Source organism: Zonotrichia leucophrys, chromosome 1, assembly GCF_028769735.1.
Source record: "Zonotrichia leucophrys gambelii isolate GWCS_2022_RI chromosome 1, RI_Zleu_2.0, whole genome shotgun sequence".
Taxonomy (NCBI): Eukaryota; Metazoa; Chordata; class Aves; order Passeriformes; family Passerellidae; genus Zonotrichia; species Zonotrichia leucophrys.
The window spans coordinates 21,209,514-21,226,430 of NC_088169.1; the positions used below are offsets into that span (position 1 = coordinate 21,209,514).

General features: G+C 39.0%; 1 protein-coding gene across 1 annotated transcript in view; it reads right to left on the bottom strand.

Annotated features, from left to right (window-relative positions):
• TBL1X (transducin beta like 1 X-linked) overlaps window positions 1–16,917 on the bottom strand; it is a 188,333-nt gene that overhangs the window by 130,187 nt on the left and 41,229 nt on the right. The window contains exon 2 of the mRNA XM_064708721.1: window positions 3,423–3,495. The gene's annotated coding sequence lies outside the window, so the exon portion shown is untranslated. The remainder of the gene's footprint in view (window positions 1–3,422; window positions 3,496–16,917) is intronic.

The window sequence follows — 16,917 nt, forward strand, 5'->3', positions numbered from 1 at the left end:
TGACAGAATGTTTAAATGGTCTTAGACCTTAAAAAAAAAAAAAAGTTAAAAAAACAATTTAGGCCAAGTACATGAATTATTAGACATACAATATCGTCCTAATAGACTTCCACCCTCCAGGAATTCCTAAAAACAAACACTCCCCCTCCCAAGGAATTTGTAATATAACATAGTGTTCTTTAAAAGCCCACATCTACCTCCAGGTTGTCAGTAGTGATGAATTATCTGGTTTACAGCCTCATAAAGCAAAAGTGTCTACATATTTTAATGCTGAGGCCCACCTCAGGACTTTGGTACCTTTCATATGTAGTGATCTACAACTTTCCAAACATGAAAGAAAGGCTTCAGGTGAAACAAAGAGATATAATTGTCATCAACATTTTAGGTCTGATCAAAATAAGTAGTCTTTCAAGGACAAAAACAATGGGGAAGGATTAAAACTACAGTTTTGTTAGCTGAGAACAAGCTATTTTAATCAATAAAATTGTTTAAATAAATTTGTTTGGCTCCTTTTCATTAAAAATTTCAGCTACTCAAGCTTTCCATTATTCAAACACCACTCAGTGAACAACAAAGAAACACTCAAAAATATAAAAAAACCCCAACAATCCTCAACAAAAATTTTCTCATGAGATTAGAAAACCTCCTATGTTTGTCTCAACAGACGCCAACACTTTTAGGATTTCAATAGATGCTAGGCTGATAAAACTTTAATTAGAAACTTAATTGATCTCTGTGAGAGAGATACTGTAGAGAAAGTTTTAAATCCCCAGAGACTTCTACACTATAAACAGCAGAGCATATGACATCTTTAAAAGCTGTCAGAAACCATACACTGTGATTTACAAAAAAAAAAATAGCAATCTCTGTGAAATTAACTGGTAAAAGAAGTTGAAAAAGCTTCATCCTATGGTACCAACAGGCTACAGCACCAGCACCAGGCGGCTTCACTGCAGGCTCTGAGCAGGGCACAGATAATACCTGCACAGATAACACCCTGGGAAAGAACACTGGGCAGCAGAGCAAGGGTTACATCCCTGCTGCACTTATCTTGCTCCATGCCCAGATGTAGATTTGCTCAGAACCAGTTGATCTTTCCAGAGCAGCAGGCACGAGAACTGCTGCACACAGGATGCTCTCAAACCAAGGCCAGTTCATTTTCATGCTTAACAGAGAAAATCTTGCCCCAAGGCACTCAATTTCAAGTCTGAATGAGAAAATCTGTAGGTGATGCAGTAACTACAGTAACTGGCAAATAATAAACTGGGTAAAACACCCAGAGATCAATCCTATATTCATGAAGGAACACACTACACAATGCAATTGGATTATCTCCATTTCTTAGTTCACTAGTTCTTGATTTCTACCTTATTAGACCACAATTAAGGACCATTTTCAAGTACAAAGTAACACAACAGTGACACAGTATCTTTGTCACCGTACCCACAGGTCCTCCAGTCCAGCAGAATGACTGCTTTCCTTTTGTTTGGGCAAGCTCCTGTCTCAAAATCTAAATTACAATTCCATGAACACTGCAACTGTATCTGAGATTTCTAGTGCTGCCTTTCAAATGAGGAAACAGGAACAAATCAGGAGAAGAAAACATTCCCAAAATGAACAGCTGAGCTTATGTAGCACCCAAAATACAAAAGGTTGGGAAATAGCTGCCTTTCATCACTGTCAAAAGCAATAGACTAAAATATGCAGAGTAGGACTGATAACACAGGAAATAAATGAAAACATTTGCTTCATGTTAGTATAGAAGTTAAAAGAAACAAGGCAAATACCTCTCTCAAAGGTCCCTGCTGGATTTAAAACAGAGCTGTTGAGCCTACTGGGGTTTCAAAACATGCCACTATCATTTAAGAACACTGAACTTTTCTTCTTTAATAAACCTTACACCTGTTCACTAGTCCAGAGACTTAATTCCTAAAACTATACACAGCAAGTGCAAGGCAAGGAAGCAGAACTTCAACGAGAACTGCTAAAACAGGAAAGCAACCAGTTACTTATAATTCAGTCTCAGGCATTATTGTAATTCACCTAACTTACAAATAAAAGAACAATAATACAAAATGCTACCATGACGTATTTCTTAATGAATTAAAAGTCTTATGTGTGCACAGCTCCCAAAGCCTGGCAGATTTTTAGGTTACATATATAATTCTCTTTAATATTGAAAGCAATGAGAGACATTTTTGTCTACTACTCTACTGCAGGGATAAGCACAATAAACACTCTAGCAAAATGAAATACACTTTTTTATGCAGTGATATGATGGATATCAATTTGTAAGTTCATTAATTAAGTAGAAGAATACGAATAAACCACAGCAGAGATTTGGAATAATCAGCACTGGTAACAAGTTTAGGCCAGATTACACTGAGAGACTTTAAGCTGGTAGGTATTGTTTTCAAAATTTAATGTAGATACCAGTAAGGATATTCAGCTTAGTAAAGCTCTCTAAAACCAAAGATAATTCTTTTAGCATGACAAATGCCAGTAGGAAGAAAGGCTCCAGCTCTACCAATTGTTTCAGAAAACTCAATTAACTTGCCCATTTTTAAAAATATGTTATGAGCAGAAAGGAGTTTCATGCTATGAAAAATGTATCTGCTTATTAATATTACAGACATTTCATATATGAATATGTATGATTAAATAAATGCTTTAAATAATAAGTGACACATCAACGTACCTTTTCAACATGTAAAATAATTTTTTTCAACCAGAATAACGCTTGAGTTGCCAGGAAAGAAAGCTATGTGGATAAATGGCAAATACTCTTCCTGCCTTTCAGAAAACTGTGTAGGCTGGGTTTGGGACTGGGGGACTCCAGATACCAAGGAATGTCTTCCACATGCCCCATCCAAGCTGATGAAGAAAAGCTGTCACTGTCCTGTTTTAGTGAAAGCAAACCCCAATCAAGACAATAGGTTTTGTCTCAAAAATGAAATGAGCATTAATCCTTTCAAAGACAACCTTCCACGAGCTCAGCTTCTCAGCCTTCAGCCTCTGCTGACCTCATATTTAACCTGGCCTGACCTTCAGCTCTGCTGAGTCTCAGTTCCTTACTATGATTACAAACCAGCAAGATCAAGTTTTAAGAAACTCAGACATTACTCTGAAGACAAATAACTGCAAAGGCAAAACATCAAAATACCAAGAAATCCTGTTCATAAGCTACATTTCATTCTGTGGAGACTTCAAGGGTAGCAATAAAAATAAAACATACCACAAAGCACTGCAGGCTCTACAGCACATTCCCTCCCTTGCAGGTAACCCAACCACTTCTGGTCTTTGTCAATGCAAAAGCCAAATTTTTGTCTAAAGCTACAACAGCAATTAGGCACGGAGATGCTGAAAAATATTTCACAGTTTTAACATTTTGTAAAACTGATTTCCACTAAGTATTCACTTACTCAGGTGCAAGAACAGGCAAGGTCCCCAGTTTGCCCCAGATTTTCCCTTCAGGCCAGTTTTATCCTTAGGTACCTGTGCACAATAAAAAGAAACAAATAAAAAATTAATTTACATTACTCCTCATAAGCTCATTTCTTGAGTATATCAACTTTTATGGCCCCAATTTAAGAATTCAGATCTCCAGTTTTTCTCAGAGGATCATTTCCCATCAATATGGTTAACCTGAAGCAAACTCAAAGCTGTTTTCCACATGTAAAAAAATTAGTTTTATTTGACCTGTATATATATATATATTTAGATTTACCACGACCCTAAATGAAAGAGTTTTCTGTAAGAAAACTCATGTAAATTCAACCTAATAGATGGTGGGATTGCCTGGTTTAGGTGTATTTCATCACTTGTTTTTAGGAGAATAAACAGAGAGCACACAGTTAAGCCTTTGTCAGCCATATATTTAAACCACCTTAAAGCTGTTAACATGTGACAAGCCAATCCTACGTATGCAATTACTGCTTTAAAAACTGAAAGAAGGTTCGTGTACAGGTGCACTGTCACTTAGTTAAGGAGCTCAAAAAATAGAGTTATTCTTTCTCCTGGCACTAGTATAAATTAAAAAAAAACATTTTCAAAATGTGCCGTTCAACCATATGGAATCAATTTTTGCAGACATATGGAGCGCCAATTAAATAAGTGTGGCTTTGCTGACACAAAAGTCCACCTGCACGTATTCAAATTTTCCAGAATTAGACCATCTAATTTAGAGCAGCCCATTTAACAGTAAGAGAGTAGAAAAGCAATGTATTTGATATGACACCACCTCTGTAACCAGCCTCCTTAAATAGCAATTGCAGCCTTACTTTTGGCCATGGTAAGGATATAATCAGATAAGATTGAATTAAGCTCCCTTAAAACACAGCTTCAATTACATCAGATCAAAGGAAAACCATTTTTTGTCTTCTCCATCACGTAAGTAAATATATAATTGGGAAATTAATCAAGGTACAATTTTTCAAGTAAGATTTTACCAGAAGTCAACAGAAATTTAAAAACTCACTGTAACCATAGTTCCTAGATTTTCCTAGGTTTTCTGCACATATTTTCCCACAAGAAATGTACAGAAAGCATGCCATTTAAAGAAACAGAAGTCAACAAGCTATATACACACATCAACACCCTAAATAAAACCCTAATATAAGATAGGTATCATCCAATGATGTGGAAACTAACAAATTTTTAAGGTAAGCTCTTCTAAAAAACTAAGAAGTTTTTTTCCAAGGATTTGCAGTTAATTGGGCACCCTTGTTCAAATCTAGTTTGTCTGGTGTTGTATAAGGTGACAACAAACAGGGTTTTTTCCTCAGGACCCCAGCCTTACTCAGTGAATAAGCAGCTAGAAGAGAGTCGTGAAACTCAACCCAGTGGCTGCATTCCACATGGTCACAGCACAGCTCCGCACACTCCCTGCTCCAGGTCACCCTGTGCTCTCCAGAGCAGCACTCTGAGCACAGAAATGCCTGTCCTGGCACAGAGCTCCCTTTGGTGCTGCCAGGTAACAACACAGCCCTGCCAAGGGCACCATGTGATCCCAGAGACAAGAAAACTGCAGAATCAGGAGCAAAGTTACAAACTTTGCTGTTCAACCAGGTTCCTAAAGCTCATTTTTTCAGAGTATTTAGTTTTCTATAGTACCTTAACTAATTTCCTGGAGAAGCTGTATCCATCTAGTTTCCTAATTAAGGTGACACACATCTCCCCTCAGTTGTGAGCTGCCCCATTCACTATCTGTCTTAGGGTTTCTACAACAAATAAAAGCAGGTTTCCAGAGACCTGTCCTTCTTTGCTGCAGTCTTCATACACATCTGTTCCACTTGGAAAGAGCATAAAATTCTGAGATCATAGAATTTAAAACTGTATCATAATGCAAATGTCCAGGGGAGCTCAGTTAGCATATTTTAGACAATCTTAATTCTGTGCCTTCCCAGCAGCTCTTTACTCATGACAGCTTTCAGAGCTTGGCTTTAAGACAGTAGCCATTGAAATGGAGGAGCTCCATCTTGCTCAATACAGATATTCAAGTTTCCTCAAAACTCATCCCAGCTTCATTGCTGCCAATCCTGTAGACATGTGCTACTGCCCCCATCCAGTCTTGTCTTTAGGCTCAGTTTCTATTTGGGATCCCAGTCCTACCTCCTTGCCTCCTTTCAATGGCCACTTGAGCACTCTCAACCCCTTCATTACACAATATGTTGCTCCCACCCAGTAACCAGAGTCCCTTAGCTTCCAGTTCTCCTGTACCAGCACTCCTTTCCATCTCTCACCTTTCTGCACCCTTCACAGATCTGTTCCTGTTTCCATACCACTTTTCACCTTCCAATGTTTCTCCCATTTCTCTCTTGCCCTGGCAGTTTCCAGATTTCTTCTCAACAACTAACTCCATGTGTTTTGCTGGCTCCTAGGCAGTCTTTGTGATTAGCATGCCACAGCCATGGCTGCTACGCTTTGTGCAGAACTCACTCCTAATGACGGGTGCTAGAGAGATCTGTACAAGGGCTAATCAGCAGGAACACTTCACTTCAGGATCCCTGAAGAACTGGGGCAGAAGAAAAACCCAACCAGCAGTGCAGAAATAGAATTTTAGGCATTTAAATACCTCACTACAGACACCTATATATTTAGATGTCAAGGCAGCTGTATGAAGGCTTTGTGGACTGTAGCTACTTCTGTCTTGCTGTTAGATTAACACCATCCACTCTTTTACATCTAAAAACAAATTGCTTCTACAATGAACCACAATAAAGTCACTTGGAGTCTAAGTCTCGACCTAAACTCAATCTACATCCAAATTAACAGCAAGTTACATATACTTTCTTAAAACATTTTTTTCAAAGAAAAAACAGTCCTTGATTCTGTCAAATATATTAAGTACTATGGGGGAGGGAAAAAGGGGTGTTAATTAAAAATAGGGTTTTCTTGGCACTATTTACCAAGGATAAGTGTTCTTATTATTATTCTACAGAAGAAAGTAGACTGTAGCATACTTTCATCTATTTTTGCCAGAAAGTATGAGCTAAACAAAGACATCTTCCTATTCTGTCTCAAACTTCCCTGCCTTTGGTGTGTGGGTGGGTTAAGAGTTCTTAGGCTGAATTCAAGATGATTCTAGAATATTACAGAATACCAGGTTGGAAGTGACTCTTGAATTGCCTGATCCAACCTTCCATGGCAGAAGCCCAGTCCAGGTAAGATGGCCCAGCACCCTGTCCAGACAAATCTTAGAATATCCAATGCTGAGGAATCCACAGCTTCCCTGGGGATATTATTCCAATAGCTGATTGTTCCCATTATGAACATTTTCCCTCTCGTGTTCAATCAGCATCTCACCAAGAGTAACTTTTAATTGTTACCCTTTCACCTTTTCCATGGGACTGCAGAATAGTTAGTTTTTTATATTTAAATAGCAACTTATCAAAAATATTTACATACACTACAACACCATAACCTTCCCACAACCTTTTTTTGTCCAACATAAAAAATCAGGTATAGATTTAATATCATTAATGAACATAGTATTTACAAATAAATCACTCATTCCACTGTTGAGCCACACTGAGTTAAGTACACTTTCATGCTAAAGTGGTGTCTAATTGTCTTTATTTGATCCCAAATGCAACAGGGAAATAAAAATGCTCAAAATATGAGGATCTTGATAAGCATTCAGCATTGAAACGTATGTGTTAGGATAATGTAAGATGGTATTTTTTCTTACTGTTTCTGAAGAGGTCTCAAACAGTCACATGAATATATTTAATTCAGAGAACTGCTTGTTCTTCCACTTCTTATATTTCCTGTTGGTGTTGAGGGCAGAAAGAGATTTAGTTATCCTGACTCCCATCCCCAGTATTGCCTGACCCAGGAAATTCACCACTGTCACCTCCCATGGAGAAAGGAGGACAGTCAATATGAATCATGCTCTGGGAACTGGGCTTCAAAACCTAACTAATGCCATGACTACAACTCACACAGAAGCCAATCATCACTTGTGATCTGAGGCATTACTCCAAAGCTGGCACTCTGAGTATCCTATTAATCAGTATAGTCAAATGGGTTTGCTAGCTAGGATAACAGGAAATTAATAACACAGCTATTAGTAGTAGATTGATTCTGAATTAAATAAAGAACAAAAAAACGAACACATACACAACATGAAGCCCTTCAAAATAAAAAAAAATCACCAGTAAACCAATCAAAAAGTCATAGAACAACTCTAAGAACTTGTCTCCTTTTATTTTAAGAAATCTTTTTACTCTGATTTTTTTTTCCTTCCTCACAAGACCCTGGCATCCCTTATACCATGGTGTTTATAGTCTAGTTTCCATCACCAGTGACACAAAAAATACACTTAGTTCACACCCACACATAGGTCCTTGCCAGAAAGCTCAAGACAATAATTTACAAATGAAGGTCCAACATTTTCCCCTAAAAACCACAAATACCAAGACAAAATCATCTCTTTTCCCCACCTCATCAAAATCAGAAGTGCCTGTGCCTCCCCAAAGCCTGCAAGGAAAATAATGATTCTTACCATCTAAGGGTTTCCTGACATGGAAAATTTACCATTGCAATGGTGACAGAATCACACAATGAATTAGTTTAAATCTTCCATGAAAGGGTCTGGTGGGGAGGGTTTGGCAATAAAAAGGTTTTTTGCTTAACAATCTTCATCCAAAAGAATCCCAGCTCACCTCAGAACATCTCTCTTTATAGAGCAAGCAGATTTCAGCATCATCACTACAGCTGTCATAGTCTGGCTGGTGCTGGTTAGCTTGGTCACACAGGTAAGTCCTAGAACATTCCAGCAAACAAACCATCTGGGATTATACTTTATACAGCCTACAGCCAATATAGTTAACATTTCTTTGATCCTTGAGCTTCACACTTCAGAGAGCTGAGGGAGAGAGGAGGTGTTGATACTTTCAGGAACCACTAATTACAGGAATTCATAGTGAAGGGCATTGCTAGAAAGTAACAGAGATGTTTAAATATAAATAGTGCAGTTGCTGTCACACAATTGTCCATGGAAGGTTTCAGTGCATTCTTCCACCCACACTGATGATCTGTAACATGTTGAACGGAAATAATTTTTCCATGGTATAAGTCCCTTCAATTAAAACACAATCTCTAGCACATTTTTTGTATTTGACACCTCAAAGTAAATTATAAGTCAGATCCATTTTAACAGTTTAATGTAAATGTTATGGCCAGAATTCTTGAAAGATTTGCTATTACATTTAGTCAGACAAGCAGAAGTACAGTCTTCTGAACTCAGTTCATTTTTGAAAGAAAATTCATCCTGAATGGGAGCTACTACTTTGTTATGGTACAAAATAAAAGTGACATTCAACTGGCCTCAATTATAACATTAATGATCTACTCAAAGTTATTTGTCTCCTTTTGAAATATGTGTAAAACCACATGGCAAGTTACTAGTAGAAGCAGGAACAATATCCTACTTTACTAGTTCTCTTCCTTGAGAGTACACCACTGCCTAACAAGGTATGGTACAAATACCCAGGCCCACATTATAGCCATTCCCTAAGATTTTTTTTAATGACAATAATCACATAAAGCTTAGAGTCTTTTCACAGCCAACTGAATGTTTGGTGGTGGACTGAGCCTATCCACACCAGGAAGTTATACCTTACTTTTTTATCTGGCCCTCCAGTTAGACACTGAAAAGAAACCTTCTCTTTAAATCCTGTCTGGAATAAAATCTAGATATCTGTAGCCCATCCTTTATCAGCCACTTATTCACTTACTAATTTAAGAACAACACTTCCTCCTGTTGCACACTTACCAGGAAGCAGCTATGCCATGAATATGTTATAAATACTATGCCCCTCTCAGACTGCAGCTTTCTGAAAAAAACAAGACAACCTAATGGAAGCAGTTATTTTTCTTTGCTTCCTGCCCACATTCTGGTTACCTAATACCAAATTTAGAGCTTTTGAAAGAATTTCACATCTCATTTTGCTTCTGTGGTTCCCTCCCTGAATCTTAGGTCATTGATGACATGCTGACTTCCCTGCAAGTCTGCTTTCTCACAGAAGGGCCAAAAATGCAAAGGCAGAGTGATAACCAAACTGCAAGCCATCACTGAGAACGGTTCTTCTGGGCTACAGGAGGTGACAAATGACTGAGAAACTTCTCTGCACCAAACAGTACAAGTTTGAGTAGCAGAAAGAATGCTACAGCTGTGCTGGACCACCAACCCAGCATTGCCCTGTGCCTCAGCACAGCTCAGAGACATGGGATGACCCTTTTGGGATGAACATGCAACTGCAGGCAAGCACACGATGAATGCTCAGTTCTGCAGTTCCCATAGTGTATCTAAACCCCACAAACTGCTTCTCAATACCCTACAAAAGGCAAAACAGCTATAGGAAAGGCTACAATTGTACTAGAGCTTTACAACTTGCTATTTTCTCTGTCTTTGCAATAGGTGCTTGTTTTTAGTAATTGCTAAGTAGCAACTTCTCCTAAATGATCACAGTAAGTGAACTGTGTTTAATACAACAAAAAAAGAACAAAATATCCATTGCATGTTCCCTTTCCTGAGGGGATCCATTCATTCCTGACCCCAGACCTAGTAATTGGTTCCATGATGAATGTTAGAAGGTGGGGACTAGAAGAGGACAAGTAAAATACGTTGTTATTAAAGGGTTATTAAAAGGTTTGGAAGAAGAACAGAAAAAGCGAACTTCTCTTATCCACTGGCAACCACTGAAAAGACTGAATCATGTTGTTAATGCCAAATACATATAATCAAAACAAGCAGTTTCAGTCTCCCTTCAGACCCCTTGGAGACCTCAATACTTCAAATCCAAATACTCATCTCATAACTTAAGTTTCTACTGTCATTCCAGAACAAATCTCCTGTGCAGCTTATGAAATTGCCCTTGCACCTGCTCCAATCCAAGTCCATCCTTCTGCTCACTGCAAAGGACCATTGGACACAACATTACAAATGAGGTCTCAGGAAGGCTTTAGGAAATGCTGTTAGCATTTCTCTCCCTCTACAAAAGTATCATGTCTAATGCATTGCAGAAGCACATCAGACTCACAGCAGCACCATACTGGTGGCTTTGAGCCATGTTAGAGGCATTATCACAGCACTGTACCTAATTCAGACTGCTACAACCATTAAATCATCTACACAACCTCCTATGATCTTAACAGATGTTCTTCTCAGTTTAGATATTTGCATATTGAGATAAAGATAAGTGTGACCTGTCTCAGACAAGGCACTGAGGGCCTGCAGAGCTGAATTAGCAACTGAGAATTTCAGATTCTTAACCCTAAATATACACCTCTGAACTGCAGCAGCAAGCAGATGAACTACACAGTGCATAGTAACAACCACTCTTGATACTCCACAGCAAATGACTGTGTTTGCACTCAAAAGTAATTTCTAAATGAATGGTTCTACATGGCCACTTGTCTGCCACACCAGCCTGCTGAGAAGCCACACAGAAGACACCCAGAAAGCCAAACCCCCACCTGCTTTGTCTCTATGTCCTCAGCCAGCACTGAAAGTGCCTTTTTGTGGCAATTTTATTCAGACAAGTCACGAGGTGCTAGGCCACCTCCTCTCACACATACTTGCTCTCAGCTACCAGAGCCAAAGCTGCCCAGTGATAACCATAACCACTTCTACAGAAGCTCTCATCAACACTAATATATTCTCCTGAAAAATCCATACAGAATTCTGAGTTTATAATTTGAATGTTCTTTTTGTTCAAAAGTTTAGATCATACTGGAAGTCTCAGTCTCCTGGTTTCACAAGAAAAAGGCATAGAAAACCTAAAAATGCACAAAGTTCAAGAATCATGATGGACAAAGGGACTAACTGGTTGGTACCAAACAGCTTTGTGGTGCCCACACAAGTCAGTAGGTTTTAGCCACTCACATCATAGGGTTAGTTTCACTATTACAATCAAATACTCCCAAAAATCCTATCTTTGTGGAAAGTTTGCCCAAAACATGAACATTACTAGAACTAGACAAAACAAGAACAACTTTCCCTTAATGCTCAGGATCTCTTATTTGCCAAGAAATTCCATGAATGTTTTGCAGTCACATTCCAAAAAGTATTTTTTTCTACCAAGCAACTAGCAGAGCCAGAACTGTCCTGTGAGGTAAGGACATGGGAGCTTTTTTCTATAAATAAAGCAAGCATTCTAGTCAAGCAGAACACTACCTTCTCAGAAAATAAATATCTTAGCTACACTCAAACTTGGTTTCTCTTTTTCACTCATTATCACATATATACCTTAACCATTTCCTGTTTAGATCCAGCTTCACAGGGTAACCCACTGCTGGTACTGGAAACAGCTCAGAAACAGCTAAGGCACACAGGATCACTTCTGCTAATAGCCCATGGTGTAGAATTCAATGTTTATAAAATTAAACACTGCAGCTGTACACTACACCTCAGAGAAATTGTAGACAACTCTCTACATTGCTTCCACAGATGAAATATGTACATTCTAGATATTTATGTTTTCAGAGCATTTTCGTGCATTGCTGAAGGAAGGTATGGACCAGAAGCCACTGAATTGGCATGACCCAGCACGTTCCTGCTGGCCAGCTGAGCTGAGTCAGCTCCAGGAAGAGGCAGATTCTGTTCACAGCTACCTCACTGCCCAGCAGCAAGGAGGGGGAATCCTGTCCATGCTGGCTTGGGTTTCATTTTACAGCAGAAATTATGAAAATCCCTCCTACACCCAGTTCTCCCAAGGCTGATCACGACCATCTCATACAAAACTGCAGCATCACTCAGCATTCTATTAAACTGCACTAGTGTAATTTGTCCCAGCTTGCAAAATGGTTTTCTGTCCTCTGTGCTCATTAGCAGGATCTGAATGTATCAGTTTAGCCCTTTGGTCTCTGATAATGGAAAAGGTTATGCTTCCCTGAAATTGCAGATAAATATCAGGCACAATTCTGGTGAGGTTCCTGGTCTATGACACCTGGAATATAATATACACATACTTTTGACTGGAGTGCATGCTTAACTCATACTGACAAAAAGCAGGGAATCTGCAAACCAGGACAACTATTTCCTGGTGTTTGCAGTTGGGATCTATGTACATTATATTTATATATCAAAATTTCAGTATCCATACAGATACTACTAACTATCAATGCTAACAGACACCAAGATAGATACATCCTACTATCCACACTAACAGACACTACTTTTAACTTCTAATATGGAATAGCCATGCAGAAAACTAGCAGCATATCCAGAAGAATTAAAAAATTACTTCTATCTGAACACAAATGTATGTACCTCTTATAAAGTCCCACCAGTAAAATCCACTTACATTCCTAATTGGAAAATACATTTGTCAAGATACATTTGCAAATAAGGCATACGGGTTGCATGTACAAAACAGATACTGAGATATTTGTACGTTTATGTACAAAAAAGAAGCAGCACAGTTTGCAAGCAAAAATGAGCAGGCAGTGTTTCAAACTGACAATGTGATATGGTGTTATCAGGAAGGACAAGAATCACAGTGATTTACAGTAAATTGCCCTTACTGGCCAGGGATAATACACATTTATGAGACTAAATTAAGGAAGTTTGCACTGCTGCCTTATGGTGCTTGATCTTTCAATTAATGTCTCAAGAATACTGAATTATCTATATCTGAGCAGTGTTTTTGATGTTAGCATGAAAGAAATAGCTTTTTCAGTCTCAAGAATACTGAATTATCTATATCTGAGCAGTGTTTTTGATGTTAGCATGAAAGAAAGGTTTTTCAAACCACAACACACTTGGACAAATTCTCATCAATACTTCCATTTCTAGTCACTAGGTCCCACTCACTCCTTCTGACTAACCTTGCAACTTTACTTTTTAATCTTTATATCCAAATCGACAAAAAAAAAACCAAAAACCGTAAGCCCAACACAGAGCCTATGCCTATATTAGCAACCCTAATGCCCTTCAAATCCAGGGAATCTAAAGCTCCTAAACATATGTTTATCTACAGCACACTCCTTTCTAACACTGAAGAGTATCTTGTGATTAATGTATTTTTAAATGTAGTGTGCATCTACATGTATGATGTGAAAGTATAGATCTAACACAAGATGTCTCAGCATATGCAGATGGCAGGTGGGATAATAACCTGCAAACCAGAACCAATATGGCCATAAAAAGGAAGAAAGAAACTACAAGAGGAGCACTCAAAACTTCTATGAGTGGTGTTTTACCAGGTTTGCTAAGGGCATGACTTCAGTAGTGATTTTGGCTTGAGTTTCCTAACTTTGATAAATTTACAGTAAACTTTAATTTATTCAGAAGATCAAAAGCAAAACACACAAGACCAAAATTACTTCCTTCAGTTTACTCTCTTGAATTTTGCATCAAAGCAGCAGCAGAGCAATTAAAATTTCCTAATACTACTCATTCCACAAAGATCCACTGAAGTTCTCCACACAAAGTAACCAGCTGGCCACTCAGACATGGTGCAGTGGACTATCAACTACATCTCCCATCATTTTTAGAACTTTTATGACATCCTAGTGGGATTATTCAGTGTTATCAAGTAAATTCATCACAGAATGGGTATGGTTGGGACATCTCATCCAACACGATTGTGTCCAGATGGTTCTTGAATGTCTCCCATGAGGGAGACTCCACAACCTCTGGGTAACCTGTTCCAGTGTGTGGTCACTCACACAGTAAAAAACTTCTTCCTCGCATTCAGGTGGAACTTCCTGTGCTTCAGTTTCTGCCCATTGCCTCTTGTCCTACTGCCTGGCACCACCAAGCAGAGCCTGGCTCTGTCCTTGACACCTCCCAGCAGATACTGACAGACATTGTTTGGGTCCCCTGTCAATTGTCTCTCCTCAAGGCTGAACCTCTCCTTGCTCTCCTCTCTCAGCCTTTCCTCATAAGAGGCTCCTGTCCCTTAATTATCTTTGTTGCCCTCCATTAAGCCAGTTCTAGGAGCTCCATATCCCTCCTGTCCTTGGGAGCCCAGAATTGGACACAGCACTCAGATGTGGCGTCACCAGGGCTGAGCAGAGGGCAGGATCACCTCCCTGCTGGCAATGCTCTCCCTAATGCCCCCCAGGCTCCCCCTGGCCTCCCTGGCCCCCAGGACCCACTGCTGGCTCATGGGCAGATGGTTGTGCACCAGCACCCCCAGCTCCTGCTCCACAGAGCTGCTTTCCAGCAGGTCACTCAGTCTGTGCTGGCACAGAGGGTTGTTCCTTCCCAGGTGCAGGACCCTGCCTTTGCTGAATTCCAGGCAGTTCTTCCCTGCCCATCTCTGCACCCTGTCGAGGTCCTTCTGAAGGGCTGCACAGCACTTTGGGGTATCAGCCACTCCTCACAGCTCTGTGTCCCCAGTGAACCTGCTGAGGAGGCATCTCCCCTCATCCAAGCCATTGATGAACAAGTTAAATATCACTGAACCTTGTGGAACACTGCTATTTACAGCGAGGCACCAGTGGTTCCAGGCTGTCACAGGTGACACTTGGCAAGGCTGCCCACAGCCAAACCCTGCTGAGCCTCCACACCAAGCAGACTCAGAGTCCAGGAACACAAAACAGCTGAGTATGAGGAAAGACACTCAAAGTACAGGGGATTCTCCCCAGAACAGAGCACCCCATATTTAGCACATGAAGTTGGTTGTTGAGATACAAAGTTTTTTTTTACTTTGTTGAAAGATCTGTAGAAATATTTGCCTTACATAGAAACTGAGTAACTCCTAATACGACTTGGCTGGACCTAAATACCTGATACTATTGCTGAGCCAAATGGTGTGTGAGTCATTAAAACCAAAAAGTATCAGTATTGAAGAAAAAACATTATTGTGATACAATTTTATATTACTCCTGCAGGACCTACGGATGAAGAAATTATTTTTTTTAAAAAGGTAATATTAATCTATTTATATTTTATTTAAGAGACTCTAAAGGTGTATATCAGAATAAACTGCCTCGTCAAAGTCTATGAAAATTGCTCTAGATACAAGAAGAGGAGTATTATGCATGGCAAGACCTCTGAGAAAGGCCTTTAAAAGAAACACTTTGGAGAATTCGTATTTTCTCTGATAAGACACTTGGGAGTGCTTTCATTGAAGTAATTATTTATATAAAGGTAAAAAATTTTAAAGCTGACGATTGTCAGATACCTTCACACTTCTAAGAGCCAATGATTCTACTCAAGGATTTCTTACTATATGCAGGGAAGCACTGTTCACCTCAGCAATCTCCATGTCAGTAAAAATCCTCATCTGAGAGAATTTCTTGCATGCTTTGCTGTTTGAAGGATTAGATTTTTGATTTGCATCCACCTGACTTATGAGTCAAATATCTCTTTAAAAAAAGAAAAAAAAAGGCCAGAAAAGATTGTGTTATCTACTTAGAGCAACAGGAAAATGATGCAAGATACTGATATTTACTTAAAGACCTCTACACCTTCCTGATGATCAAGCATGCTAAATAAATTTTACATCCCAATTATCCTAAATATCAAAATAACACTAAAACAACCCATGCTATCTGAAAGAGCTATGACTCCAGGCAATAACAGTAAAACATTTCTTACAGGTAATATGTTCACTAAAAATGTTGGTAAATAACTGGAGATACCCCCAGGGAGCATTAAAAAGCAGAGCTTTCCAATTTCCCTGAAACATGCTCTGTACCAGTGACCAGCAGCACACACTGCTCTGAGCCAATTCCAGCCAATCCAATACTAAGTCAAGGTTAGTCCACTGCAGTACCAAAAGAGACTAAGAAAATGAGTCAGTGTATTGTTTTGGGGTACACCCTGCTGAGATGGGGAAAGGCAAATATGAGAGAGCAGAAAGACTCCACTCTGAATTACTGCAGGATACCCACGCATTTCAATGTACCCAGAACACTGGAATTTTTCAAGGGAAAATTCCTTTAAAAATACTTATTGAATCACCAATGACATGATGTTTTTTTCCATTTAAATTACTTCTGTCAAAACTTTTTAATATTTTAGAACAATATTTTTAATATCTTTTCTCCAGCTTTGGACACTCATCTTTTAAATTCCCTCCTTGAAAGACAAAGGAAGGAAGGAAAGTGCTTAGAAAAAGGGTAAGACAGAAATTAAATCAGGGGTCTAAGTAGTCTATCCTGTTAAGTTCAAGGAAATTAAGTATTTTCTATCTTCAGCCATTTTATTCTTTGCAGCAAGTCTTTTTGCATGTTGTCAAAACAGCCCTTATCAAAATAATTGCAATTTAACAGTCACATTGACCCTATGCAGTTTGAAGGAAAGAAGAGGTGAGTTGACTTCTGTGCAACACAAAAGTCCAGACTGTAACTATGCCTGCAAAAGTCAAACAGAAGACAGAGAAGTATAACCAGTTTTGAAATAACAAGGTGATCTTCACCTCAAAGAAGGTGCTTGCATTGTGGTTAAGATCTTACTGG